Source organism: Vulpes vulpes, chromosome 4 (genome assembly GCF_048418805.1).
Source record: "Vulpes vulpes isolate BD-2025 chromosome 4, VulVul3, whole genome shotgun sequence".
Taxonomy (NCBI): domain Eukaryota; kingdom Metazoa; phylum Chordata; class Mammalia; order Carnivora; family Canidae; genus Vulpes; species Vulpes vulpes.
Genome location: NC_132783.1, coordinates 21,234,084 through 21,251,005, shown reverse-complemented (window position 1 = coordinate 21,251,005; position 16,922 = coordinate 21,234,084). Strand labels below are relative to the sequence as shown.

General features: G+C 40.9%; 1 pseudogene; it reads right to left on the bottom strand.

Moving 5' to 3' along the window:
- Positions 1-3,397: 3,397 nt before the first annotated feature.
- Positions 3,398-15,941, bottom strand: LOC140598514 (mitotic spindle assembly checkpoint protein MAD2A-like; annotated as a pseudogene).
- Positions 15,942-16,922: the final 981 nt, after the last annotated feature.

Below are 16,922 nucleotides of genomic sequence, written 5' to 3'. Positions count from 1 at the left end.
AGTGTTGCACAACGGTTCACAAATTCACACTTGATTTATTCTTTGAACGATATAGATAACTTACAGGATTCAGTCCTCTGTCTTTTGGTTCCTGCCATTAATTGGTTAAAGTCATCCGAGGACAGTGTAATTACAACGCTCCCAAAGAAACCTGGAGTTTTGTAAATACAGTAAATGGAAAGTAATGTGTTATGGACATTCAATTGCTAAAAGGATGTAAAAGGGTAGGAGCCATTAGGAAAGGTGAATACACACTTCTCTTGATGTGCTTGCTGAGGAGCCAAATGAGCTTCTTGATCATGGACAGAAGAGACCACCTAAAGTTTAAAAAATGTAGAGCTGTTTGTGTGTCCATTGATCCTGCAATTCTACTTGTGCACTAAAGCAGGAAAATTAAATGAAAAATTACCTAGCCAATACACGTGCTGTGTTTTCTTCCTCTGATGTCTTTATATCTTTGTAGCCAGAAATCCCAATGTTAATTTCGAATAGGAAAGGCTGAATACTAAAGTTAAAAGTTCACCTTAATTTGAATATTGTAGCATTAGTGACATCTGATGGAAAACGAGTTACAGGGTAGCATTATTTAGGTATCCTGATCTTTCTATCACTTTCATCAGATTTTCGCACAGCCCTCTCCCCACGTCCATGGGAAGAGTGTACTTTCTGGCCCCATTGAAGTTTGGCTTAGCCTTAAGACTTACCTGCATCAGTGGAATATGGGCAAAAATGTCAGTGTGAAAGTTCTGAAGATAAGCTTTAGGAGTCCTGGTGAGCCATTGCCCCTTCAATAATAGAAGGAGACACGTGCCCTGCAGATTTGCAGGGGCAAAGAAGAAGACAAGCACTCCAGATAACCCACAGACTACACGGGAAAAAATTGTTATTCTATGGTTGTTTGTGCAAAAGCCAATTAATACATGAGACTATTACACACCTCTGTGTGAATTCCCATGGAAGCTTGACTCCTCTCTCCAATTGATGACACTGGGAGAAGATTCCTGGAGACGTGTGGTTCAGTCCCTTCTGGGGCTCTATTTCAGACCCGGATAGGCCCAGTCGGAACATGTTTCCATTCCTCTACCTATGGTAAGCAAAACTGAGTCAAGAGTCCAGGGCAGGCCCATTAGGCTCTCTTAGAATCTTGGGTTCACTGTATAACATGGTGTGGAAGTCATGTAGGGCTTTTTTTTTTCTTCCAAACATTTATTTAAATTTTAATTAACATATAGTGTAATATTGGTTTCAGGAGTATAATTTAGTGATTCATCACTTACATATAATACCCACTGTTCATAGGTCATTTGCAATTCTTACATCTGTTGATTTAAATATCTTCCTCTTAAGGTGGACTTCAAGGTATAGGAAAAGAGGGCAGGACAAGTTTAGATGGAGCCATAGGCTAAAGCTTTTCCGGTTGAGCTTTGCCAATAAACCTTGTAGCTTGGCTCCCACTCAACTCTAATATATGTACTAGTAGGAGTCAGTAGTGGTATAAGCCACGAAGTATAAGTGGTAATATTAGGACTTTTTAATTTGGCGAATAAAAACAACTGACAGAAATTTAAGTATTATCCGTGATCTATTAAGAAAGTTGCTACTGGTGAATATTTTTCAGGGAATGACCACATTATTTCTGGTTATTTAGCAGAGGCATTTAGTGTTTCCTAAAGCAGTTACTGCTTTCTAAAAAGAATTTCAAACTTTTGTCCCAAAAGTAGGACCAGATTTTTTAACTCTTCATATTTTTACTGAACTTCCAGTTCTGCTTTCCGTCTCAACCTAATGTTTCATGTTTAGAGGTTACAAACAGCACAGAATTTAAATGCTTTAATCTTACTAGTGGCCACTTTGTAACATACCTCATGTTTGGAAAACCAGACTCTTGACCACACCTTAATTCAAAATCATTTTCCTTTCTGCAGAACTGCTTTTCTTATTCAGGAAAAGGACATATGTGGGTGGACCTCAATTAGATAGCTTCAACAATTCTCCAGGCAATGGGCTTTCACAATAGCATTCACTATACCTGTCATCAAATACTGGCACTTATTTGTCTTGCAATGAGAGAATTGCCTTTTATTCTTAACAAGCAGGCAACTGGATCAAAGAGATTAGATTACTCAGGTGAAAAAACAAATACATAATGAGATAAACCTGTGTAGTAACTGCCTGGAAGCTTGCCATCTATTTTCCTCTCCATATCTCAAGCTTCAGAAAGACCAAGACTTTGTTTCATTCATCCTAATACTTGGAACTTTAACAGGTGCTCACTTTGTCATTTCTGAATGAGTGATACAGGCTATGTGTTTTTACTTTATAGTGAAGGTTAATGAGTTAATTCATATAAAAAGCTTAGAACGGTGTCTGATACTAAGCACTTAATTACAAAACAAGGTAACATTTAGAATAGAGATTAGAAAAGATGTCAGAAGTTTGCCTTAAACTGACCCTTAAAAAATAAGGAAAACTAGGCTGGCAATAAAGCTAAGAGGATAGAAAAGTTCTCCAGTCCACTATATGCTAAAATGAATTAATTCCATATGACATGTATTATTTTATACAGAGAATGATGCTTATTTTAAGTCTAAGGTTATAAGATTAAAGGGATATAATCAAAGCTTGTTCGTTAAATTGAAAGTACCTCCAGATTTATTCAAGTTGGTATCCTTAGGCCTCAGTAGGCACAAGATATTATTTGCTATACTGAATCCATTCTATTATATGTGTTAATACCACACCAATATAAACATATTTAAGACAAATTTTAAACATACATATTTAACTTTATTTCATCATCATTTAAAGCTTGATTTTATAAAACAAAAAAATTAAGAGTTCTGTATCACAGGAATTTAAACAGTGGCAATACACATAGCTTTGTAGGTTCGAGTTCTACAACAAATCAAAATCAAATAATTGGAAGTGTTTTCAATATGGAAAATATACAAATGAAATAAATGGCAGAGACCTATTATGAGCAATGTTTCATTACTTGCAGGTTGTCATTAGATAATTTCAGAATCTAAACAAAGACTCTCAATATTCATACTTCTGTTGCTGTATTTTACATTTAATATCTCCCTACCTATAACCCAGAGGCAAAGTCCTTGACCAAAAGGTCTGATTTAAGAAGGCATTTAGTTTTATGGCAAAAGTTATCCATCTACAGTTACCACTTTCAAGGAATTGACAACAATGCTGATGTGATCTGCTAGTTCCCTTTTGAACAATGTGCAATAATTTATGCCAACCCTGTATCAAGGCATACAGGTAACAAAAAATGGGACAATTATGCACAGTTCAATAGATGTATAATGTTAAGTTTCCCCAGTCTAAAAATTAACCAGTGATACAAAATTTATCAACTATAGTTGACTTCGTTTCAGGAAAACCGCATCTGAGAACTACAAGTACATCACTGTCCTAATCTCATCCTCAGTCACTGGTCGGAATTTTATAGGCCACCATGCTATTTACTTTGTGGATAGTAGTAGTAAATGAATGAAGACAGACTTCCTCAGAATTGGTAATAAACTGTGGTCCCGACTCTTCCCATTATTCAAGTACAACCAAATCTTTGTATAAATCAGTAGGTCAAATGAACCTAAATTGGGGATAAGATCATTAAAGTACAATTAGTTTTTGAAAGGTACAACTATCCTTCCTCTCTCCCTCACATGTGAGCCACCTATCATGTCAGAAAAGCTAGTTTGGCTTGATCTCTAATCAGTTATATTAGCTAATTGCTTTTCTTCAATGGAAATTTTAGTACAGAAAATACTGTACTCCTTTTTACTTACTGAAAAACTCGATTGTTTTTTTTTCTTCAAAGAGAAAAGCCATTAAAGATATTTGCAGAAAGTATATAATTGATCACGAGACAGCATGAATCTAAGCCAGAGAAAAAGAACATCTTGGTTTTGTGACCGCTGTATCCCAATGCCCAGAACCATGGAAGGCATACAGTAGGCATTTAGGGTATATCTGATGAATGAAGGAGTAACTAAGCCAGAAAAGAAAGACACAGTTATACCTGTCTAAGTCTTAATTATATACAAGGAAATGTGTATAAAATAAAAGTAATGGAAGAAATTACGTCAAAATATTCAGGAGTACTGAATGAAAACTTTCATTCTTTCCCTATTCAGCACTTGTAAATAAAACACAACCAGCATCGCTTTAGATTCATGACGTTTTTCTCACTTATATACCATGACATGGATAATTAAGAAAAAACTCAACAAAACTGTTAATTCTTAAAGTAATAGCTTAATCTTTCCACAACAAATCTGAACCATCATGAAGTCATATAATACTTACAAGAGACTTCCAACAGCGGCAGAAACGTCACGGTAGCTGTGATCTGTCGGATTACGGAGAGGATCTCATCCTGGATGGCCTTCTGAGACTTTCCTCTGGGTGTGCTACTGAAGAAACCAAATGAGTTGATTCATTTTAAGTTTTAACAAGTTATTTAAAACACTGGTAAGATTATTTGTTTGATTAAATGCTTCAAAACTCAAATTAAGGAATGCATTCAAAAGGAGTTTTTAAAAAACAATTATAATTTCACTTATTATTCCAGTGATTAAGGCTGATCTTAGTATCAGGTCATTAAATAACAGATGACCAGAAAACCTGCCAAGTGCTTCAAGTCAGGAAACATTCAGCATATTGTAAAATAAAGATAACAATTAGTATCTAAGATCTTTAATTGGCATAATCATTTTGGCATTTTTAGGAATACATAAATGTCTAATTCTGTAGTGCTTCAAAGAAGATGTTATATCAAGTTGTTTTTATTATTAAACATTTTCCAGGGGAGGGGCAAGATGGCGGAAGAGTAGGGTCCCCAAATCACCTGTCCCCACCAATTACCTAGATAATCTTGAAATCATCCTGAAAATCTATGAATTCGGCCTGAGATTTAAAGAGAGAACAGCTGGAATGCTACAGTGAGAAGAGTTCGCACTTCTATCAAGGTAGGAAGACGGGGAAAAAAGAAATAAAGAAACAAAAGGCATCCAAGGGGGAGGGGCCCCGCAAGGAGCCAGGCGAAGGCCAGGGCGAGTGTCCCCAGGACAGGAGAGCCCAGGCCCAGAGAAGCAGGAGCTTCACCAATCTTCCTGGGCAGAAAGGCCTCGCAGGGAGTTGGAGCAGGACCCCAGAAAGGCGGGGATGCCCGCAGGCACCATGGGACACTAACAGAGCAACTGCGCCCCGGGGAGAGTGTGCTGAGCTCCCTAAAGGGCTGCAGCGCAGACACGGCTGGACCCGGGAGCAGCTCACAGGGGCTAGGGCCACAGTTCCGCAGAGAGGCGGCTGTGTGGTGGGAGCACAAATCCAACAGCACAGGCCCAGGAGCACAGGGCGCCAGGGACACAGCCCAGGATCCGGCCTCCTCCCGGGACAGGCAGAGGCCAGGCGGGTCCAGGATGGGAAGGACGCTCCTGCCCCAAGCTGAGCAGATCAGCGGCCCCGACCCCGGAGCATCCAGGCCCCAGCAGATGGAGAGCTCCGTAGTAACTGCAGGAGCTGACTCCAGGGCTCCAGAGCAGGCCGCTGCCACTGCAGGTGTTTCTTCTGGGGCCTCAAGGGGTAAACAAGCCCCTCTGAGCCCTGCACCAGGCAGGGGGTAGAGCAGCTCCCCCAAGCGCTAACACCTGAAAATCAGCACAACAAGCCCGTCCCCTAGAGACCAACTAGACGGACAAGTTCCAGGGGAAGTCAAGGGACTTAAAGTATACAGAATCAGAAGATACTTCCCTGTGTTTTTTGTTTGTTTGTTTGTTTTTGTTTTTTGTTTTTTTTGTTTTTGTTTTTTGTTTTTTGTTTTTTGTTTTTTTTGCTTTTTGAATTTTATTTGTTTCCCTTGGCCTTTTTTTCCCTTCTTTTTCTTTCTGTTTTTCCTCTTTTTTTCTTCCTTTTTCGTTTTTCTTTTTCTCTTTTCTTTCCTCCTTTCTCTCTTCTCAATTTCTCCTTTTCCCAATTCACCTTGTTTTTGGCCACTCTGCACTGAGCAAAATGACTAGAAGGAAAACCTCACCTCAAAAGAAAGAATCAGAAACAGTCCTCTCTCCCAAAGAGTTACAAAATCTGGATTAGAATTCAATGTCAGAAAGCCAATTCAGAAGCACTATTATACAGCTACTGGTGGCTCTAGAAAAAAGCATAAATGACTCAAGAGACTTCATGACTGCAGAATTTAGACCTAATCAGGGAGAAATTAAAAATCAATTGAATGAGATGCAATCCAAACTAGAAGTCCTCACAACGAGGGTTCATGAGCTGGAAGAACGAGTGGGTGACATAGAAGACAACAAAGAGGGAAACAGAGGAAAAAAGAGACAAACAATTAAAAGACCATGAAGATAGATAAACGGAAATAAACGACAGCCTGAGGAAGAAAAACCTACGTATAATTGGGGTTCCCGAGGGCGCCGAAAGGGACAGAGGGTCAGAATACGTATTTTAACCAATCATAGCTGAAAACTTTCCTAATCTGGGAAGGGAAACAGGCATTCAAATCCAGGAGATAGAGAGATAGAGAGATCTCCCCCTAAAATCAATAAAAACAGTTCAACACCTCGACACTTAATAGTTAAGCTTGCAAATTCTAAAGATAAAGAGAAGATCCTTAAAGCATCAAGAGACAAGAAATCCCTGACTATTATGGGGAAGAGTATTAGGGTTACAGCAGACCTCTCTACAGAGACCTGGCAGGCCAGAAACGGCTGGCAGGATATATTCAGGGTCCTAAATGAGAAGAACATGCAACCAAGAATACTTTATCCGGCAAGGATCTCATTCAGAATAGAAGGAGAGATAAAGAGCTTCCAAGACAGGCAGGCACTGAGAGAATATGTGACTTCCAAACCAGCTCTGCAAGAAATTTTAAGGGGAACTCTTAAAATTCCCCTTTAAGGAGAAGTTCAGTGGAACAATCCACAAAACAAGGACTGAATAGATATCATGATGACACTAAACTCCTATCTTTCAATAGTAACTCTGAACGTGAATGGGCTTAATGACCCCATCAAAAGGCACAGGGTTTCAGACTGGATAAAAAAGCAGGACCCATCTATTTGCTGTCTACAAGAGACTCAGACAGAAAGACACCTACAACCTGAAAATAAAAGGTTGGAGAACCATATACTACTCAAAGGGTCCTCAAAAGAAAGCAGGGGTAGCCATCCTTATATCAGAAAAACTAAAGTTTTTCCCAAAGACGGTAGTGAGAGTTGAAGAGGGACACTATATCATACTTAAAGGATCTATCCAAGAAGAGGACTTAACAATCCTCAATATATATGCCCCGAATGTGGGAGCTGACAAAACGATCAATCAATTAATAACATAAATTAAGACATATTTAGATAATAATATACTTGGTGACTTCGATTTAAGGCTTTCTCCACTGGATAGGTCATCTAAGCACAACATCTCCAAAGAAACAAGAGCTTTAAATGATACACTGGACCAGATGGATTTCACAGATATCTACAGAACGTTACATCCAAACTCAACTGAATACACATTCTTCTCAAGTGCACATGGAACTTTCTCCAGAATAGACCACATACTGGGTCACAAATCGGGTCTGAACCGATACCAAAAGATTGGGATCGTCCCCTGTATATTCTCAGACCATAATGCCTTGAAATTAGAACTAAATCACAACAAGAAGTTTGGAAGGACCTCAAACACGTGGAGGTTAAGGACTATCCTGCTAAAAGATGAAAAGGTCAACCAGGAAATTAAGGAAGAATTAAAAAGATTCATGGAACCTAATGAGAATAAAGATACAATCGTTCAAAATCTTTGGGATGCAGCAAAAGCAGTCCTGAGGGGGAAATACATCACAATACAAGCATCCATTCAAAAACTGGAAGGAATTCAAATACAAAAGCTAACCTTACACATAAAGGAGCTAGAGAAAAAACAGCGAATAGATCCTACACCCAGCAGAAGAGAGTTAATAAAGATTCGAGCAGAACTCAATGAAATTGAGAACAAAAGAACTGTGGAACAGATCAACAAAACCAGGAGTTGGTTCTATGAAAGAATTAATTAAGATAGATAAACTATTAGCCAGACCTATTAAAAAGAAGAGAGAGAAGACTCAAATTAATAAAATCATGAATGAGAAAGGAGAGATCACTACCAACACCAAGGAATTAGAAACGATTTTAAAAACATATTATGAACAGCTATACGCCAATAAATTAGGCAAACTGGAACAGATGGACGCATTCCTGAAAGCCACAAACTACCAAAATGAAACAGGAAGAAATAGAAAACCTAAACAGGCCAATAACCAGGGAGGAAATTGAAGCAGTCATCAAAAACCTCCAAAGACACAAAAATCCAGGGCCAGATGGCTTCCCAGGGGAATTCTATCAAACGTTTAAAGAAGAAACCATACCTATTCTACTAAAGCTGTTTGATAGAAAGAGATGGAGTACTTCCAAATTCGTTCTATGTGGCCAGCATCACCTTAATTCCAAAAGCAGACAAAGATCCCACCAAAAAGGAGAGTTCCAGACCAATATCCGTGATGAACATGGAAGCAAAAATTCTCAACAAGATACTAGCCAATAGGATCCAACAACACATTAAGAAAATTATTCGCCATGACCAAGTAGGATTTTTCCCCGGGACAGAAGGCTGATTCAACACTCATAAAACAATCAATGTGATTCATCATATCAGCAAGAGAAAAACCAAGAACCGTATGATCCTCTCATTAGATGCAGAGAAAGCATTTGACAAAATACAGCGTCTATTCCTGATCAAAACTCTTCAGAGTGTAGGAATAGAGGAAACAGTCCTCAACATCTTAAAAGCCATCTACGAAAAGCCCACGGCAAATATAATTCTCAATGGGGAAGCACCGGGAGCCTTTCGCCTAAGTTCAGGAACAAGACAGGGATGTCCACTCTCACCACTGCTATTCAACATAGTACTGGAAGTCCTAGCCTCAGCAGTCAGACAACAAAAAGGCATTAAAGACATTCAAATTGGCAAAGAAGAAGTGAAACTCTCCCTCTTTGCCGATGACATGATACTCTACGTAGAAACACCAAAAGCCTCCACCCAAAGATTGCTAGAACGCATACAGCAATTTGGCAGTGTGGCAGGATACAAAATCAATGCCCAGAATTCAGTGGCATTTCTATACACTAACAATGAGACTGAATAAAGAGAAATTAAGGAGTCAAACCCATTTACAATTGCACCCAAAAGCATAAGATACCTAGGAAGAAACCTAACCAAAGAGGTAAAAGATCTATACCCTAACAACTATAGAACACTTCTGAAAGAAATTGAGGAAGACACAAAGGGATGGAAAAATAGTCCATGCTCATGGATTGGCAGAATTAATATTGTGAAAATGTCAATGGTACCCAGGGCAATTTACACGTTTAATGCAATCCCTATCAAAATACCATGGACATTCTTCAGAGAGTTAGAATAAATTATATTAAGATTTGTGTGGAATCAGAAAAGACCTCATAAAGCCAGGGGAATTTTAAAAAAGAAAACCATAGCGGGGGGCATCACAATGCCAGATTTCAGTTTGTACTACAAAGCTGTGGTCATCAGGACAGTGTGGTACCAGCACAAAAACAGACACATAGATCAATGGAACAGAATAGAGAACCCAGAAGTGGACCCTGAACTTTTTGGTCAACTAATATTCGATAAAGGAGGAAAGACTATCCATTGGAAGAAAGCCAGTCTCTTCAGTAAATGGTGTTGGGAAAATTGGACATCCACATGCAGAAGAATGAAACTAGACCACTCTCTTGCACCACACACAAAGATAAACTCAAAATGGATGAAAGATCTAAATGTGAGACAAGACTCCATCAAAATCCTAGAGGAGAACACAGGCAACACCCTTTTTGAACTCGGCCACAGTAACACCTTGCAAGATACATCCAGGAAGGCAAAAGAAACAAAAGCAAAAATGAACTATTGGGACTTCATCAAGATAAGAAGCTTTTGCACAGCAAAGGATACAGTCAACAAAACTAAAAGACAAGCTACAGATGGGAGAAAATATTTGCAAATGACGTATCAGATAAAGGGCTAGCATCCAAGATCTGCAAAGAACTTCTTAAACTCAACACCAAAGAAACAAACAATCCAATCATGAAATGGGCAAAAGACATGAACAGAAATCTCACAGAGGAAGACCTGGACATGGCCAACATGAACATGAGAAAATGCTCCGCATCACTTGCCATCAGGGAAGTACAAATCAAAACCACCATGAGATACCACCTCACACCAGTGAGAATGGGGAAATTTAACAAGGCAGGAAACCACAAATATTGGAGAGGATGTGGAGAAAAGGGAACCCTCTTACACTGTTGGTGGGAATGTGAACTGGTGCATCCACTCTGGAAAAGTGTGTGGAGGTTCCTCAAAGAGTTAAATATAGAGCTGCCCTATGACCCAGCAATTGCACTGCTGGGGATTTACCCCATAAATTCAGATGCAATGAAATGCCGGGACACCTGCACCCCAATGTTTCTAGCAGCGATATCCACAATAGCTAAACTGTGGAAGGAGCCTTGGTGTCCATCGAAAGATGAATGGATAAAGATGTGGTTTATGTATACAATGGAATATTACTCCGCCAATAGAAATGACAAACATCCACCATTTGCTTCAACGTGGATTGAAGTGGAGGGTATTATGCTGAGTGAAGGTAAGTCAATCGGAGAAGGACAAACATTATATGTTCTCATTCATTTGGGGAATATAGATAAGAGTGAAAGGGAATATAAGGGAAGGGTCAATAAATGTGTGGGAAATATCAGAAAGGGAGACAGAACTTACTTACTCCTAACTCTGGGAAACGAACTAGGGGCGGTGGAATGGGAGGAGGGCGGGGTGGGCGTGACTGGGTGGTGGGCACTGAGGGGGGCACTTGACGGTATGAGCACTGGGTGTTATTCTGTATGTTGGTAAATTGAACACCAATAAAAATAAATTATTTAAAATAATCAAATAAACATTTTCTAAAATAGACCAAAGGCTTCAGGAACAAAGTACATTTCATTATGAGAGAGAGTTCTGAGTTTACAGGTAAGCATGCCTTGGACAATGCTAAGAATTAGCATATAATGAGGGGGCATTTCCCATCCAGAGGATCTAAGAACTTCAGTTCAGAGTGTCTTAGGAAGTTCATAGCATTAAATGAAATACAGTAGAGCTGCATATCAAGCTAGGAGAACGTCTAGGATAATACTTCATGGTTAAAAGTACCTTGACACAATCCATTAAATGGGCCACCTAATACATCCTAATACACCTAATACATAGCTTACATATAGCACCATAAATACTAACGGTTGAAATTCATGGATTTTAGACTAAGGGCAGTTATGTTAAAAGTACACTATACAAGTCCATAATAGGCATGACTCTTTTGTGAGCACAGTTTGTGAGTCTTATTCTTCTCCACAGGAGATCTAACATAATTACAAACAAACTACCTTATACGAAACTAGTTCAATTTGGTTAGAACTCATTTAGTCAAGAAAACAAGTTTTGGGAAAAAAATCATGAAAATGGAAGCAGTTTAATTCATACTTACCTGTCATCTTTTGCAGTCTTGTCGCACTCAATGTCAACCTGCCACCTTTCAAGGACTTCACTGCTTTCATTATTTGAGATGAATACCACCAGCTTCTGAACTGAACACTTGTATAACCAATCTGCAATACAGAACAAGGCATCTGTTTTGGTTCACTGCATTACAAAGTAACTCTTCCCAGGTCTCACTTTCTACCCTTAGCAAATCCTACCACTGGTATTTTGGAACTCCTCCAACCTGTACAGAAAACTTGCCTCACGATAACCTAGCTCCCGTTTTCCAATTCTCAGTATCCATAGCAGATGTAGTTAGTACTGAATGCTAAGCACAGAGTAGTGAACATGCAGTATACTGTAATCCAAGGTAAATTGCAGAAGATGAGCATTAATCTAATCACTGCAGCAATGAATGTAAATTTTTAATTGTAATAAGTGCCAAGAAGGTGCAGTATGTGATCCAATGAGAGAATATAGGAAAATTTGACTCAGGGAATTCTCACTGGACTTCAGTTCTACAAGTAAATACAATTAAATATGCAAAAGGTTACAGAAAAGGGTACAGGTCTAAAATACTGGAAAGCAAAAAGTATCTGACCAGAGGATTGAAAGGGTAATACAGATACAGTTAAGAAAGGGAGAATGAACAAGGTCGGTTTGTGCAAGATACATAGGGGTCAGACCACACAAGGTCACATGGGCTAAATTAAAGAACTTATACTTCAAGTACCAGGGAAGTCATTACTGTGTCTGAAGCAGGGTGTGATGTGATTAAACTTATATTTCAGAACTATCCTTTTGGCTGTGATGTGTGGAAAGTAGAGTGGAAGTAAAGAGAGGATCTAGGGATGCTAATTGATTAGTAATTCAAGCAAGAGGTACTGAAGGCTTATAGAAGGATAAATTGGGAGAGATGGATCAGTATAGGTAGAGTGAAGAGATTTCGTGGTTAAAATTGTTAAGATTTATTGGATACTTATGAGACTAAGGAAGAGGAAATACTCAGGGATAGTTCCCAACTTTCTGGTTTATACCACTGGTTGGAAGGTTGATCCATTCATTGAGAGAAAGAGAATGGGAATGAGACATGATGCTTACAATTTTATAAGGTTCTATTTTTCTTCTTTTTTAAAGATTTTATTTATTTATTCATGACAGAGAGAGAGAGAGGCATAGAGAGAGAGGCAGAGACACAGGCAAAGGGAGAAGCAGGCTCCATGCAGGGAGCCTGATGTGGGACTCGATCCCAGGTCTCCAGGATCATGCCCTGGGCTGAAGGCAGTGCTAAACTGCTGAGCCACCCGGGCTGCCCTAAGGTTTTATTTCTAAGTAATCTCCACACCCAATGTGGGGCTGGAACTTACAACCCAAGATCAAGAGTTGCATGCTCTACTGACTGAGCCAGCCAGGACCCCCTTAAATTTAGTTTTCAAGTATCACTAGGATAGCCACATGTGGATATCAAGGGAGCCACTTACTATATGAGCAAAGAGAAGACTTGGGTTGGATGTATGTTTGTGAGTCAACTACACAAAGATTGTTAGTAAAGTTATGTATGTGTCAGAAGTCATCTTAGAGATTATAATAAGGGGACCTCATAATGAGCCCTGAATTAATCTTGGAACTGGGGATAATATACTCAAGAATACACAGTTGTTGTTTTCTTTCAAGAGACAAAAACAATCTTGTAATATTTAGGACTTGTGGGCCCCCTAGGTCTCTTGCGTAGTCTTTTAAAAACTAGCCTTTCAAAATCTGAAAACACTCAGTTTGCAGGTAGTACAAAAATTGGCCACTTGTTGGATATGTGCCCTCAGGCTTGCCGACCCCTCGACAAAAAACAACCTTTTCTCAATTTTGGTCTGAAAAGGAAGAGATTGGGTAGTCACTTAAAGATCTGGGGTGGGTGGAAATCTTTTTCTTTTAAAACTGAAGACAAATGAAACCAATGAAAATATCTCAAAAGAAAGAAGTCAGAAATACCAGAGAAGAACTAGGGTAGAGTCCTTAAGAAGGCTAGAGGGATGGGGATTCAAAGAGATTGAACAATTTGCCTCTAAGAAGAGCAATTCCCCCATTCTAACTAAAATAAAAGGGACAAATTAAATAGGAAGGTGTACATACAACCGAGGTGAAATGTCATCAGTGTAGTCTTAAAGGAGACAACCTAAAAACCAGTAACTTAGGCAGGGTTTGCTTCTTCATCAAATTAAGGTGACATAGATTCTTAGTTACTTCTATGTTGCAGGCTGAGTAATCTGAGTATCGCCCTGGGTGATTTAGCCCTGAAGATGATAAAAATATAATTAATAGAATTCTAAAAATAAAGCCTCTTGAAACAATATATATATATATATATATATATATATATATATATATATATATATATATATGACTTAGGAATAAAAAAAAAATACTATAATGTTTTTTTTGGTTTTTTTTGGAACTAGCTTTGGAAGGTCAAATGAGGAGCCAGGGAGAAACATCCTATAACACAGAAAAATTAGAAGTGAGAATCCTAAGTAGAGAAAAACATGGGGGAAAAAGAGACAGAATAGATGGAGAACAAGTATTCAGGAATTTCTTGAGCTACGGAAAAACAAGGAGTGTTCAGATAGAAACGGCTAACTTACAGGCAGGATTTTAACAAAGACAAATGAAGAAAGTAAGACATTAAAAAACTTTATTGGGTACTCTATTAGTAGTATTTTTTTAAGTTTAGTTCCCAGGCTGGATCCAATTTCATTTTCTTTTATCTTAAAATAATGACGGTTTTAAACTCCAGGCAGCTATAGAAAATATGTCATGTAAAAATATATAGTGGATTTCTCTCCAACAATAAACATCATCATAGTTATGTAAAATTCCAACTTGTTCCACCTGGCTACACGAACTGCAAAAATCACTTCAAAAAGAGTTGATAGAGATTGTTTTGTGAAGCCAGATCAGATTCCTAACATCAACGTATTTAACCCACTCAAAATGTGGTAGGGAAGAGTGGAGTTTCTTTCACTTTATTATTTGCTTCCTTCCGATGGAGAATCGCTTTATTTGAGATTGCAGTGTTTTACACCTCTTTGTATAGAGCTGAAAAATGAACACCAAGATGCCAGAAAGTACGGGTCCAAGAAGGCCTGCGAAACTCAAATTGGTTTTCAACAATTAAATACCTTTCACTTGTTCCACTACATTACTGAGTTACTTTATGAGCTCAGGATCTGTTGTTATAAGCAAGGTGAATGCGTATTTCTGCACTCTGGTAGAGGTTTCAGGTGGATATATGCCACGCTGATATAAAATGCTGTTGACGCCAAATGCTGAAAACAAAAGGAATGTTAAAGTTATTTCCACTTTGTAACTCTGGAAAATAAAACCTATTTAGATGTGGCTGCGGTTTCATTCATGGCATCAAACTGAAAAAGCCTAATGTGCGTTTGTGGGTGTCTCGCTGAAAGCAGAGTAGGTGAAAAGTGCCACTGAAAATCCTTAAAAATGTTGCTTCTAAATCAAAAGAACACGATACGTGCTTTTATGCGGAAATAAAAATGCCAAACTGCATTAACCTAGCGTCAAAGTAGAACTACAAGCTCACGGTAATGCAAGCCCCAATTCAGGTTATGTGATCACAGGGTGTCCAAATAGGCTTTTGCGTCTGGATTAGCAATTGACTGATTAACCGGTCCAATGCTCCAGAGCAAGCCTCTCCCTCACTTTTCCCTCCTCTTCTCCTGCCAGAGTCTATCAGAGGGTGCAAACATGGCCTGGTCCAGGACAGAGTTTCCTAAATCCAGTCCATCGCCCTCAGTGCCGGAATCAAAGCTTGGTGGATGGGCTGTGCAAAATGTACTGGGGCTCCACCCTCTCGGGGCGGTGTCGGCCGGCCGGGCTGGGAAGCCTGTGGGATCCGCAGTTTAAAGCAAGGCTGCTGGGGAGGGGCCGGCGCGAGGCAGGCCTGGGCAGCACCTGGGCTTCCCGCTGCCCCAGGAGCAAGGCGCCTAGATTAGATTCTCCAGCCAGGCGGGCGCTGGAGCAGAGCCGCCCCCACCCCCGCCCCCGCCCCCGCCTCCGTGGCCCAGGGCCTCCAGGGCCGCCGGGCCTCAGCTCTCCCCGCCCTCTGGCCTGCGGGAGCGGGACTTGCAGAAGAACTCGGCCACGATGTCCGCGCTCCCGCGCAGGGCGATGCCTTGCTCGCGGGACAGCTGCAGCGCCATGACCAGGCCTAGGGACGAGGGAGCGCGCTGCTACCCGGCAGGCGGCGACCGCACAGCCTCCAACGGTTCCCGCCACTCGTTTGGAAAGTAACGACGCTGCTCCCCGGGGCCTTCCGCGCAGGCGCGACGAGCCTCTCAGCCCGCCCAGCGCCAGTCTCCCTGCTCGCCGGAGGGGGGGCGCCTCGCGCAGGCGCAGTGGGTAGGCGTGGTCAGGCACTTCCGGGTTGTCGGGCTCCAAAGGGTCCTGGCAGGCCCCTGTAATTGTGGTCGCGGGCAGCAGCTGAGGCGAGAGGACTGCAAAACCTGCTTTGACGCCCGCTCCCGAGGCCTGCGGACTGAGCGGCCCAGGATCCCAGCTCGTCAGTGCCAAAGCGATTGTTTCTTTTTTTTTTTTTTCAAAGCCATTTTCAAAGTGATGTGAACCGCGCGGGTTGCCTCTTAACGTGGCCCCAGGGACCCCCGCCACCTCCCCAAAGTTCTGCTTAGATGCTTCCGGAGTCAGTGAAGAACCCGCCTGCGTGGCTGCCCAGCTGCAGCTTGAGAGGGCCTGGTGACTGGATCCGGGCGCAGCTTTTAAGAAATTGGGTGCGGCCGGGGTGGCCCAGCGGTTGAGGCGCCTTCAGCCTGGGCCTGACCCTGGAGCCCTGGGGTGGAGTCCCGCGTGGGGCTCCCTGCATGGAGCCTGCTTCTGCATCCGCCTGGGTCTCTGCCTCGCTCTCTTTCTCTGTGTGTCTATCATGAATAAATAAATTCTTCAAAAACAAGGGAATTGGGTTGGGGTTAAAGGGGTGAGCCGCAGCTCCTGTCCTGTGCTGTCAGCGGGGAGCTGCAGGGGCTGCCTCTGCGCGCGGGAATAAGTTCCTCGGGAATAAGTTCCCCCCCAATCAGGCCCAGACACGCGGAAGAAGTTGTCAGGGAATTCTGACCCACGAATTCACTATGTTATGTTAGGATGAGAAGTTTGAAAGAGAGCGCACAATCCGTGTCAATTGCAAAAACACTGTAGTCCTTGAAGCAGCTAGAAACATTATTTGTAAAAATCAAGTCTCAAAAACTACGCACCAGACATGCTATCCTACTTGATTATATGAGAAATGCCTT